The sequence below is a fragment of the Zingiber officinale genome, chromosome 8A (genome assembly GCF_018446385.1).
Source record: "Zingiber officinale cultivar Zhangliang chromosome 8A, Zo_v1.1, whole genome shotgun sequence".
Classification (NCBI taxonomy): Eukaryota; Viridiplantae; Streptophyta; class Magnoliopsida; order Zingiberales; family Zingiberaceae; genus Zingiber; species Zingiber officinale.
This window is the reverse complement of record NC_056000.1, coordinates 122,558,217-122,571,803: the sequence shown is the minus strand read 5'-3', so window position 1 is coordinate 122,571,803 and position 13,587 is coordinate 122,558,217. Positions and strand designations below refer to the sequence as shown.

At 42.3% G+C, this 13,587-nt stretch overlaps 1 pseudogene; it reads left to right on the top strand.

Moving 5' to 3' along the window:
• Positions 1 to 390: 390 nt before the first annotated feature.
• Positions 391 to 3,013, top strand: LOC122011199 (annotated as a pseudogene).
• The last annotated feature ends 10,574 nt before the right edge of the window (positions 3,014 to 13,587 follow it).

The window sequence follows — 13,587 nt, the reverse complement described above, 5'->3', positions numbered from 1 at the left end:
AATCCAGTGAGTAGTAAAAGTTGATTAAAATTAAGGGAAAAATAAATAAGATTTAAATAAAATATGAATATACATGGAAACTCATTATTAATTATGCATTTTCCGCTCTAAGATATTTGAATTACTATTTACTATACATTATTTCATTGTATAAATATTGAAAAAACAGTAGAATCTTTTTTAAAATTCTTTTAGTTTTGAAAATATTTATTCAAAATTAATCATTTGTTTTCCTTTTACAGATACCATTGCCAAACAAAGCAAACACATCAATCTCCGCCGGCTCCAACAAGAATCCATCCCATAAATAAGATTCATCCCATAATTATCCAATGATTCATCCCATAAATAAGATTCTATTCCATTCCATTCCTCATTCCCAATCAAACAATGAAGCCAAGTTTCAATTGTCTCTTCCTCCTCCTCTGTTTCCTACACTGCGTGGCTTCCAGCACGGTGAGGCAGAGAGATGCGCTGAACAAGTTCTACTTTAACAACGGAGTAGGGAGGCCTTCTTCTTCTTCTTCATCTTCTTCTTCTTCTTCTTCATGCGCGAGCAGTCTTCTTTCGGTATCCGGCCTGAAGTCGAATGTCTACGACAATAGCGGGCTGAAGGAGGGAGACAAGGTTGTTCTGCTGCCTGGCCAACCAGAAGGGGTCAATTTTGATCAGTACGCGGGGTATGTCACAGTTGACAGAGCTAACGGGCGGGCTCTATTTTACTACTTTGCCGAGGCTGCTGAGAATAGCAGGTCAAAGCCTATTGTGCTCTGGCTCAATGGAGGTATGGAAATAATAGAAAATGACGTTGCTTTTCGATCGATAGAGTGGTGATTGTTGTGGCGTGGGTGGGTGCAGGGCCGGGGTGTTCGTCATTGGGGTACGGCGCCATGGAGGAGCTCGGGCCGTTTCGGGTCATGAGCGATGGCAAAACTCTGTACAAGAATCCCTACGCTATATATATATATGTTATTTCCTTGAGCTTAGGGAGTAGAATGAAAAAAGTTTTCTACTTTGGCATTACCCCGAACCACTGACGTGCATCGTGCAATGCAGTGGCGAACGTCTTGTTCTTAGAGAGCCCTGCCGGCGTCGGCTTCTCCTACTCCAACACCACATCGGACTACGCCAAGAGCGGAGACCGTAGGACGGCGACCGACGCGCTAGTTTTCCTCGTCAACTGGTTCGAGCAGTTCCCAGAGTATAAGGGGAGGGACTTCTTCATCACCGGCGAGAGCTACGTCGGCCACTATGTCCCCCAGCTTGCCCACGCCATACTCCACCACAAAGGTTGCCTCATCAACCTCAAAGGCATCGCGGTAAGCAATGAATCCCGAAATCAATCAGTCCAATTTACCCTCTCTCCTTTTTATTGCAAATTAAATTGGGAAAGATGGATCTTGATCAATTTCAAATTGATTTTGGATGACCTAGATTGGGAACACAGTGATTAACAAGGAGACGGATAGCAAGGGGACGTTTGACTACTTTTGGACCCACGCGTTGATCGTCGACGAGACCATTCGCGCGATCCAAAAGTTTTGCAATTTCTCGCCGGACGCCCGGCCGACAGCTCCAAAGTGCGACAGCGCACTCAACGAGGCCAGCCTCGCCGTTAAGGAGTTGGATGTCTACAACATATATGCGCCACTATGCTTCTCGTCGGGCGTGACGCCGACTCCAAAATCGCCCTCGGTTTGTCTCTTCCGAGCATCATTACATTTAATTATCTCCATTTTCCTGGTATTTTCAGAGCCAATTTAGTTCGAATCGATTTTACCTGTTAACTCAAGAATCGGAGGTCATCGCATTCTTGTTGGATCACTACAAGGAGCAAGCTCTAACTAAAGCTGGAATTTGCCCAGATTGAAATGTCATACTTAAATTCTGATGCAGATTAAGAATTTTCACTCAATCATATCAATTGTGAATAGAATTAACTAACAGATTGAAATGCCATACTTAAATTCTAATGCAGATTGAGAATTTTGATCCTTGTACTTCAAATTATGTGGAGGCATACCTTAACAATCTTGAGGTACAGAAAGCTCTACATGCCAATATCACAAAGCTCAATTACACCTGGTCTGGTTGTAGGTATATACATATCTCATAAATATAATACGTCATTTGATAATTTTATTTTTCTTTTATACAAAATAATGAAAATTCAACTCATTTATTTACATTTGTCTCATTGCAGCCAAGTGATACCTAGTTGGTCAGATCAGCCTTCCACAATGTTACCAATTATTCACGAATTTTTATCTAATGGGATTAAGGTTTTAAAATACAGGTAAAAAATCATTAGATGTCTTCATCATATCATAGGGTGTGAATCAGCTTTCCATTTCAATACTTTCATTTATATATGTGTATAAATTTTGTGGTCCTTATACACATTATGTAAGTAAAAATAGCATATATAGGTATATCAATTTTGCAAGTATGATAGCTTTAAGATTTCGGCATAACATCTGTCATACGACAAAGATACCGTTCATTAGATTGCGAGTGAAGGGGTTTTCAATCAAATTTTGTCTCTAGCTAAGCGTTGGTTGAGTTTGTGTAGCGGTGACATTGATTGAGTAGTTCCTGTTACTTCCACAAGATACTCCCTCAAGAAGCTAAAGCTTAAAGTGAAGACTCCATGGAGAGCTTGGATGCTTAACAGTGAGGTAAACAATTGTGTCATTTTAAATCTTTTCATAAGATATATAGTTAATTATCCTCAAATCCACAAGGAATTAAAATTTATACATTGATGAGAAGTTTTCCTCTATGATACCCTTCGTTGCTCTAATGATGGTGACAACTAGTAGAACAAACGACATTAATTTTGATGATTTTTATTATGAATATGTAGGTTGGGGGACATACTGTGATGTATGATCATAATTTGACATTTGCCACTGTTCGAGGAGCAGGACATGAGGTTCCAAGTTATCAGCCAGCTCGAGCTCTGGAAATGATCAAGAATTTTCTTCAAGGGCTGCATCTACCTCCTATTTAAGCATTTCAAAATAGAATAAATTGATATGTTGTTTATTGATTGTGATATCAAACATTACATAAAATTTAATCTATGATTTTAAATATTATCTTTGGCTCGATTTAATCATGGTTTCAAAAAATAATTAATATTAAAAAAAACATTTTTCTTTTTTAAAAAAATCTTAAGATCGGTTCACTAAACCAAATGCTCATACTATGAGTCATGAGCATGATACAACAATTAAATGGGCTACTAACCATTATGTGCCAAGCCTAATAAACCTAAATTACTATCATAATTAATTACTTATTATAATTTCTAGTATTAAATTATAAGACTTGCTGTCACGTTAAATTTTAATTAAAATTACATATTTATTTACTCATTGACAATTTTATGCATGTATATATAAATTCTTAATTTACATAATCAAAATGTAAAATAAAATGTCAAAAAATTATTAGAACAATATTTTTAAAATAATAAAAAAAACTAGATATATTGTCAGAAACATCTCTTGTATTCTTAAAATTAGAAGACAAAGAAAGATTGAAAGTATTTAGAGAAGTCGTCCGCTAACTGTCCTGAGATCTGACCATCAGCTCGCTACGTTCTCACCCCTATCTCTCTCGCACCACAAGTACATCCTTCTCTCCATGTCAGCGGCGATGATGTGGATCGGACCGCTATCTTGTACTTCACCCACACGTCGGTCATCGTGCCATAGGCCAGCGCCGACAATATATTCTTATTCGTTACACCCCTCCCACCGGACATGAACACGCTCTATGGTTAGGGGGTGCAGAGGTAGGAAAACCAGAAGGAGGGCAGCATCGGCTCCCCTCATTATTAGTTGTCAATGATTAGAGCATAGATGTTGAACTGGCCGATGAGGCAAAAGGTGAACACATCCCACTCATCGACTAGCAACAGCACTCGCTTGACGACCACAACATACGGCAACAGGCCAACATGGTGTGGGGGCAGTCGGCTATCAACTGCCTTGATCTGGCAGAATATTCCTACAGCTCCCCACATATCTCATATGATTAAAAGTAGTACTGGCTTGCCAATCAAAATTAATGTGGGTCAAACATGACCTGAAAGGAATCCGGCCCAAGGAATAAAATTTGCTTGGAGACAAAACAACTACTAAGACTTGGCTTTGGTCGTCAACATCTCCCCTGTCTCAGCCTCATATCCTGTCAATCTCCATAAATTAGTCTCAATCACTGACATCGCCTGTGGCTCATCTTCATTCATCGGCATCGTCTTGATCTCAACTTCAAATCTCAACATCATTCTAGTCTTGGCCTCATATCCTGACATCTCCCCTAACTCTACCTTGGTCGTCGATGTTACACAACCACTAGTGCATAGTTTCATCGTCAGTAATAAAAAGATATCGAATCCACATGGACTAATTATAAGCACTAGAGATGCCTCACAATAAATTAGCTAAATAATCGACAAAGGAAGTGAATGTACGGAGTAGCAACTAGAAATAGAAATAGAAAAACAAATGTAAGAACTTGGTTTTTGTGAGAGTTCTAGGTGTCCAGTTTCATTGTGATATTTATGAATGTAAGGTGATCTACCAATTCTTATCCTCAATTGTCACGTATTTGCAGGAAGTTGCCGGGTTCCTCCTACAAAAGTCAACCGACAAGAAACTTTTATCTATACCTCTAGTAATGTAATGCCCAAAAATTCTAAAAAGACTTTTAGAAATATTCTATTATTTTTCTGAAATTTTAGGATATTTTTATGGAATTTTAAGAGTAGCGGAAGTAGCAAAAATAAATAGAAACGTAAAATAGCATAAGCAAGAATTGAACCTGAGATCTATGAGACCCTATGTCTTATAGACAACTCTAGTAACCAGGAGGCCCCAGCAGGGGTGTGCTGAAAGAAAAGGGAATCAATTATATTTATATTTAAGTTGGGTGAATTAACCACTTAATATAAATAGGGAGGTTAAGTGAGGAGTTATGTTTTAACGCAACTTTCTTTTCCCTCATCCTCACCCGACGCCGCCTCTCCCTTTTCTTCTTCTCTCGGCGCACCAAGCCCAATGGCTAGGGTTCCGTCCCAAAGGCTCCAAGAACACCTTCCGGCGACGACTCCGGCATGAGGACGCTCCTCTCCGCGAGAAGGGCACATAGAAGCAAGAGGATCGTCGAGAAGATAGTTTTTCCGGAAAACCTAGCGATCAGATCGTAAGGAAATCTAGCGCAGGATGTAAGAAACCCCTCACCTACAGTATAAGTAGCTCCTTTCACGATTTTACGCCTTAGTTTAGTTGTGTACAGATTTTCAGCACATAGGTTGTGAATTAGTGCATACCAAATGTTTGATAAAATGTTTAGCTCAGTTAAATGCAACAAAGGCATCTTTAATAGCTTAGAATAAATGCAATAGAAGCATTTTATAGCATACTTAGCCTTGCTACAACTTATATGGGACTACGGTACAATGGGTGGGCTCCCACAGTGGCCTCTAGGTTCAGATAACCTAGAAATAGCAAGATAAGACACTTCAGTTATAAAACAGTATTTTACTTTTATCAGTGACACTATACCGGACCTCAGTTGTCCTTGAGTTGGGCTCCCACAGTCGTCCCTAGGTTTAGATAACCTAGTACACTCTACTATATTCGGGATTTGTAACCCCGGGTCTAGTTAGGGATGCCCGCACAACAAGTACAGTTGTCGGACCCAATAGCAGCATGATTAGTATTTTCATCTATTTATGATAAATAGTTTTTCAAAGCTTCACAATTTAGTTATGTGATTACAGTTCAGAATTTATATCAGCTTAGCATTAGTTTAGTTAGCTATTGTATCAGTTTAGTTCTATCTTGTTGATACTAGAAGATATTGCCATGATCAACTTTTGATTTCTATGTTTTGTATGATAGTATGTCATGCTATGCTCTAACATGTTCAGTATATATTTCAAATAGCATGTTTTAAAAACATAAATTGCATCGTATGCATGTTTTGTGAGGTAGATGGTTTCTTACTAAACTCCCAAGCTTACAGATACTTCTTTTCCTTATACTACAGATAAAGGTAAAGGAAAGATGGATTAACGGAAGTTGGAGGACAATGCAATGAAGATGTGTGTGGATAGGAACTTGGAATAAAGATCTTTGGAGAAACTAGCAACTTAAGAACTTAGTATTTCTTGTAGTGTTACTTTTCTACACTTTTAGTTAATTAAGTGTTTTGAATTGTGATAGTTATGCTTAGATTACTGATTGTCATGATCTTAGTAGCTAGCCATGAGTAATGATAGGTCTGGTAGCTTTGTTTTGCTTATAGAAGTTATGCATGTGATTTGAGCACGAAATAGTGCCGAAATCAGACTTCTTATACGAAATCAGAAACCCCAATCGATCGGCTGATCGATTGGAGGCTCCTCAACCGATCAGATGATCGATTGGGCAGCTTGTTCCGCAAATAGTAAGCTCCTGGATCGATCGGCTGATCGATCCGGTAGCATTCTGTGGCGAACAGAAAACTCACGAATCGATCAGTTGATCGATCGCTCATGGATTGATCAGCCGATCGATCAGGAAATTGCTCTCGCGAACGGAGAGCTTCTGAATCGATCATTGTTTTGATTGGAATAGCTGGATCGATCAGTCGATCGATCCACAAGTTCTTCCGTGCACAGTAGCACGCTGAATCGATCCGGGGATTGATCCAATAGCTCCAATCGATTGAGTGATAAGCTCAATCGATCGGGAAGCTGGATTTTGACTAGAAGCCTTTAGTTGTAGCTCCTTGACCATGGGGGATGAAAGATATATCATGTATACCTTAGATCCCATCCCTTAACACATGTAGAACAAAGAAATTGCATTAGCATAAAGAAAATTTAAATTAGATCAGCTTTTCCGCACATTAAGAATAGTTTAGCAACAGCATAATGTAACCCCCGGCCTTACAGCTTAGCCAGTAGAAGGCGGGGCGTTACAGAGTGGTATTAGAGCAAGTTCTATACTTCCTACACATACATCAACATTGAACCTGCAGCTTCCAAGTAAGAACATCTCTCACCTTATTATGTTTTGTTTGTTTTCATATTCCTAGATAACTAAAGCATGCTTATATATGTATGATAGTACCTAACATGATAATAATGGTTATGTAATATGATCCTATTGGTAATGTATGTCCTCTATTTCTTTAGAGAATGGTACGAGGACGCCCAGCCAGAAAGACACCAGCTACTGAGCCTCAGCATGGGGCAGGCAGCTCAGTGCCTCCTCCAGACCATGCAGAGGTAGTGGCTCAGTTACAGAAGCAACTAGCTGAACAACAACAGGAGATAGCCACTTTAAGGGCTAACCAGCAGAACACTCCTACTGTCACTCCAAAACCTAACTTAGCAACCCCAGTAGTGAGAGAGGTTCCACCAGTCCAATCTGGAGCACCAGTAGCCCCAGCAGCAGGGGCAATGAGGGAAGCCTATCTGATCCAGTGGCAGAAGATCAAGCTAGAGAATTTCTCAGGCACCAGTGAACCATGGGATGCTCAAGCCTGGTTTAAAACACTGGAAAGTACGATGGAGCTTCTGGACTGGCCAGAACATGAGAAGGTGAAATGCGCTTCTTTCTGCCTGACAGGAGATGCACGTATGTGGTGGGAGAAAATAAAAACGAAGCGCCCGGTGAATCAGATGACATGGCCCGACTTCGAAAGATAATTCTTCGAGGAGTTCTTCCACATGCGGGTCACAAACCGCCACTACGACGAGTTCACTGAATTCCGTCAAGGCAACCTTTCAGTTGAGGAAGCAATGAGGAAATTCAACAGACTGGCTCGTCTATGCCCTGAACTGGTCAGCACTGAAAGAGAATGAGTCTGGCTGATGCTTAAGATGTTAAGGCCAGAAATAGCAATGAATGTGGCTAGCGGTGTTCGTAGGCCGCAAACTACATAAGAACTAGTGAGCAGTGCTCTGACTACCGAACATTACCATAACAGCATCAAGCAGCAAAAGCAAGCCCTCTCAGAGTCAAAAGGCCAAGGAGGCTCAGGTACTCAGAAACATCAGGGCCACAGCTCTAACTGGAAAGGGAACTCCAGTAACAAACGAAAGCCAGGGAGTTACCCGAAAGGAGGACTAGCTAGTAAATAGCCTAGCTACCTCGAGTTCTCTACTTGTGGGAAATTTCATCCTGGAATTTGTCGCAAGGGCACACGAGGATGCTTCGAATGTGGCCAAGAAGGGCATTTGGCTAAGCAATGCCTGAACAAGACTAGTCTTCCTCCACCACAGCCGATACAGTACGGAGATAAACCAGCGCAGTTACATCAGATGCAGGCTGCTATAGATGGACAACACATCAGTCAAGGCAGACTAGAAGCCCCCTCAGCCATGACGAATGCGAGGATCTACTCACTCACCAGAGAGGACGTAGCGAACGCCTCAACAGTTGTTACAGGTCATATTAGTATTTTACAGCAAAGTGCAACTGTCTTATTCGATACTGGGGCAACCCACTCTTATATATCCAGGACATTTGTCGAAAAGCTAGCAATACCTCCTGATGCACTTAGCGGTCAGTTCCTGACAACACTACCTTCGGGAGAGATTATGGCATCCACACACTGGCTTCGAGCAGTGTCAGTCATCATAGCAGACAGAGAACTTTTTGGTGATCTGATAGTGCTAGATATGACTGACTATGATCTTATTTTGGGAATGAACTTTCTGATCAAATACGGTGCCTCCATAGAGTGCTGTAAACAGAAAGTTGTATTCCAACCTGAAACAGGAGTACAGTTTGGGTACATTGGAGAACCGAAAAGAAAGGTCAAGAAGTTTCTCTCAGCTCTGAAAGCACAGAAATTAATGGATTCAGGATGTACGGGATTTCTAGCACATGTAGTCAGTACCAGTCAGGACAAGGACCAAAAGCTAGAGAAGGTCCGAGTTGTATGTGACTACTCAGCAGTCTTCCCTAAGGAGTTACCACGTCTAGCACCAGACAGGGAGATTGAATTTGAGATAGAGCTCATTCCCGGTACAAATCCCATCTCCAAAGCACCCTACCGCATGGCCCCAGCAGAACTGAAGGAACTTCATGAGCAACTACAGGAGCTGCTCGACAAGGGCTTCATACGCCCTAGTCACTCACCGTGGGGAGCGCCTGTATTGTTCGTGAAGAAGAAGGACGGGAGCATGCGCCTGTGTATAGACTACCGGGCACTAAACCAAGTCACTATTAAGAACAGGTATCCTCTTCCCAGAATAGATGACCTGTTTGATCAGCTAAAGGGAGCAGCAGTGTTCTCTAAAATAGACCTCAGATCAGGATATCACCAAGTGAGAGTTAAAGAAAGTGATATACCCAAGACAGCTTTCAGGACCAGATACGGACATTATGAGTTCGTAGTCATGCCCTTTGGCGTGACAAATGCTCTAGCTACCTTCATGGATCTCATGAACAGAATATTCAGAGAATACTTAGATAAGTTTGTCATCGTGTTCATTGACGACATTCTTATTTATTCCAAAACTCAGGAAGAACATGCAGAGCACCTGAAAATAGTACTGCAGACCCTTCAGCAAAATCGGCTGTACGCCAAGTTCACGAAATGTGAATTCTGGCTAGATCAGGTATCCTTTCTGGGTCACATCTGTTGGTGTAGTAAGCATCCGATGATCGAACCTTAGTTTTGATAATGGAAAAGGGATTCAAAGTTAAGATTCCTTGTTATCTAACGTGGTTAAATAAGGTTTCAGGAAAGTCCTAACTGCGGTTAGGCAGGGGAAAATCCTAAGGGGGGGTAACCTTAGGTCCTAGGGGTGGTAACCCTAGGTGAAGGAAAATCCTAAGGGGGGGTAACCTTAGGTCCTAGGGGGCGGTAACCCTAGGTGAAGGAAAATCCTAAGGGGGGGCAACCTTAGGTCCTAGGGGGCGGCAACCCTAGGTGGAGGAAAACCCTAAGGGGCGACAACCTTAGATCCTAGGGGGCGGTAACCCTAGGTGGAGAAAAACCCTAGGGGGCGGTAACCCTAGGTCCTAGGGGGTGGTAACCCTAGACGGAAAGTCCAGTCGGTCTGGAGGACCAGACTGGCATCAGGTAAATCTCCTGAGTGGAGTAGGTGAGGACGCGTTCCCCGCAGAGGGAACAGTAGGTGTCGGGTCGACCTAGGGTTTCCGGTTGGAAACCCGAAGTCAGACCCGGACAGTCCGGAGACTATCATATTATTCTTTATCATATTCATACTGTTGTTTTATGTGCTAACTTTGTGTTGCAGGATATTATTTGGGACTAACATGTCTTGCAGGTACAAAATAATGAAGTTTTCCCTCGAATGAACAGTGTCCGAGGCGCCTCCATGGAGCTTGGAGGCACCTCGGGTGCAAGGCTGGACCTGGCTGCGAAGCATCAATGGAGGCGCCTTGAAGGGAGTATAAGGCGCCTTGGAAGGCGCCTTGAGTAAGGTTTAAGGCGCCTTAAGCAGATGAAGTTTGACCAGTTCAAGCTTGATCCACGCGGAGGACTCGGCAGCATGGAGGCGCCTTGAACAGTCTTCAAGGCGCTTTGAACACCCTTTATAAGGGGGTTTCGACCAGCACTTCAAACAATCAAGTTTCAGGCTTTCTTTCTTCAACGTGCTGCTAATAAATCCATTCCGAAGTGCTGCTGCAACATTTCGACGACCCGGAGCTATGTTTTCTTCTTCTTTAAAGTTGTCGGTACAAAGTTATTTTAATACTTTCATTGTAATTTGTAATTCTTATCGAGCTTATAGTTGTTGCCCACCGGAAGCGATCAAGGATCGCGGGCCTTCGAGTAGGAGTCGCCTTTGGCTCCGAACGAAGTAAATCCCTTTGTGTCTTTGTGTTTATTTTATTCCGCTGCATTTTAATTACTCCGATAGTGTTTAATCGAACGATTTACGATTCCGAACCGAGTGAAAGCCACGAGCGCTATTCACCCCCCCCCCCTCTAGCGCTTCTCGATCCAACAACATCATCTCCAAGGAGGGTATCATGGTAGACCCCAGTAAAATAGAAGCTGTGAGTAACTGGGAAAGACCTAAGAACGCCAGTGAAATCAGAAGCTTTTTGGGACTAGCAGGCTATTACAGAAAATTTGTAGAGGATTTCTCCAGGATTGCCTCCCCACTGACAGCTCTCACCAGAAAGAACAAAAAATTTCAGTGGATAGAGGATTGCGAGAACAGTTTCATGGAGCTCAAAAGAAGATTGACCAGTGCACCTATTCTGACTCTGCCAGAAAATACAGACAGCTTTGATATTTACAGTGACGCCTCTAAATTGGGATTAGGAGCAGTACTGATGCAAGAAGGTAAGGAGATCGCCTATGCCTCCAGACAACTCAAGGACTATGAGAGGAACTATCCTACTCATGACCTTGAGCTTGCAGCAGTTGTGTTCGCCCTCAAACTTTAGAGACACTATTTGTATGGAGCTCAGTGCAGAGTGTATACAGATCATCAGAGTCTGAAGTACCTCTTCACTCAAAAGGATCTGAATATGCGACAGCGCAGATGGCTCGAGCTGGTCAAAGACTATGACATAAACATCCTCTATCATCCAGGAAAGGCCAATAAGGTGGCAGACGCACTGAGCAGGAAGTCCAGTGCTACCTTACTCTCCCTAACAGCCATGTCACCGACCCTACAAAAGGAGATTACAGATTTCAGTCTCGAACTAATAGTTGGGCAACTCTCTACTATGACATTAGCATCTACCCTGCTTGGTGACATTCAGACAGCTCAGGGGCAGGACCCTGAAATTCAGAGAATCAAGCAAGGGTTAACAGAATCAAAAAATGGAGAGTTCAGAGTATCTGATAGTGGGGTTTTATATTTTGGTGACAGACTATGCGTTCCGGATCAGGAGGAACTACGGAGGAAAATCCTAGACGAGGCTCACAGGACTCCTTATGCGATTCATCCTGGCTCCACCAAGATGTACCAAGACCTAAAGAAACATTTTTGGTGACCAGGGATGAAAAGAGACATCGCTAGATATGTCAGTACCTGTTTGACCTGTCAGAGGGTCAAGGCAGAACACCAGAGACCAGGAGGAGTTTTGCAGCTTATTCAGATCCCAGAATGGAAGTGGGAGGATATCTCCATGGATTTCATAGTAGGACTACCCAGAACCATGAATGGTTTTGATGTCATTTGGGTAGTAGTCGACAGATTGACTAAATCAGCCCACTTCTTAGCTATCAGGATATCCTACTCCATAGAGCAGCTAGCTCAATTTTACCTCAAGGAGATCGTTAGACTACATGGAGTCCCACAGACCATTATATCAGACAGAGACAGTAGGTTCACATCACACTTCTGGGAGAGTGTACAGTCAGCATTGGGAACTAAGTTGAGATTCAGCACAACTTTCCATCCTCAAACAGATGGTCAGACGGAGCGAGTAAATCAGGTACTCGAAGATATGCTCCGAGCATGTGCCCTAAAATTCAAGGGAAGTTGGTGAAAATATCTGAGTTTAGCAGAATTTGCATACAACAATAGCTATCAGGCCACTATCGGCATGGCACGCTACGAGGCTCTCTATGGGCGGAAGTGTAGATCTCCAATCTACAGGTATGAAAGTGGAGAACAGAAGGAACTAGAACTTCAGACAGATCTAGTAGCAGATACCACAGTAGCTATACAGCTGATCCGCCAGAGGATAGAGACAGCTCAGAGCTGCCAGAAAAGCTATGCTGATACACGGTGCAGACCCTTAGAGTTTTCAGTTGGGGATACAGTATTTCTCAGAGTGGCTCCCATGAAGGGAGTAAGCGTTTTGGGAAGAAGGGCAAATTAAGTCCCAGATATGTGGGACCATACCTTATCACTAGAAGAGTTGGCAAAGTAGCATACGAGCTAGAGCTATCCCAGGAGATGTCAGCTATCCATAATTTTTTTCATGTCTCTATGCTGAAGAAGCATATCCCAGATGCCACCCAGGTAATTGAGCCCCAGTCGGTACAAGTCCGCGAAGACCTCAGCTATGAGAGTCGGCCTATTCAGATAATAGACCGAGCAGTTAAGAAACTACGGAACAAGGAGGTACCATTAGTAAAAGTAATATGGCAAAGTCACACAACAGAAGAGGCAACTTGGGAGACAGAAGCAAGTATGAGACAGAAGTACCCAGAATTATTCTAAGTTCGAAGATGAACTTTTTATAAGGTATGAGGGATTGTAACACCCGAAAATTCTCAAAAGACTTTTAGAAATATTCTATTATTTTTCTGGAATTTTAGGATATTTTTATGGAATTTTTAGAGTAGCGAAAATAGTAAAAATAAATAGAAACGTAAAATAGCCTAAGCGGGAATTGAACCCGAGATCTATGAGACCCTAAGTCTTATAGACAACTCTAGTAACCAGGAGGCCCCAGCAGGGGTGTGCTGAAAGAAAAGGGAATCAATTATATTTATATTTAAGTTGGGTGAATTAACCACTTAATATAAATAGGGAGGTTAAGTGAGGAGTTATGTTTTAACGCAACTTTCTTTTCCCTCATCCTCACCCGACGTCGCCTCTCCCTTTTCTTCTTCTCTCGGCGCACCAAGCCCAAG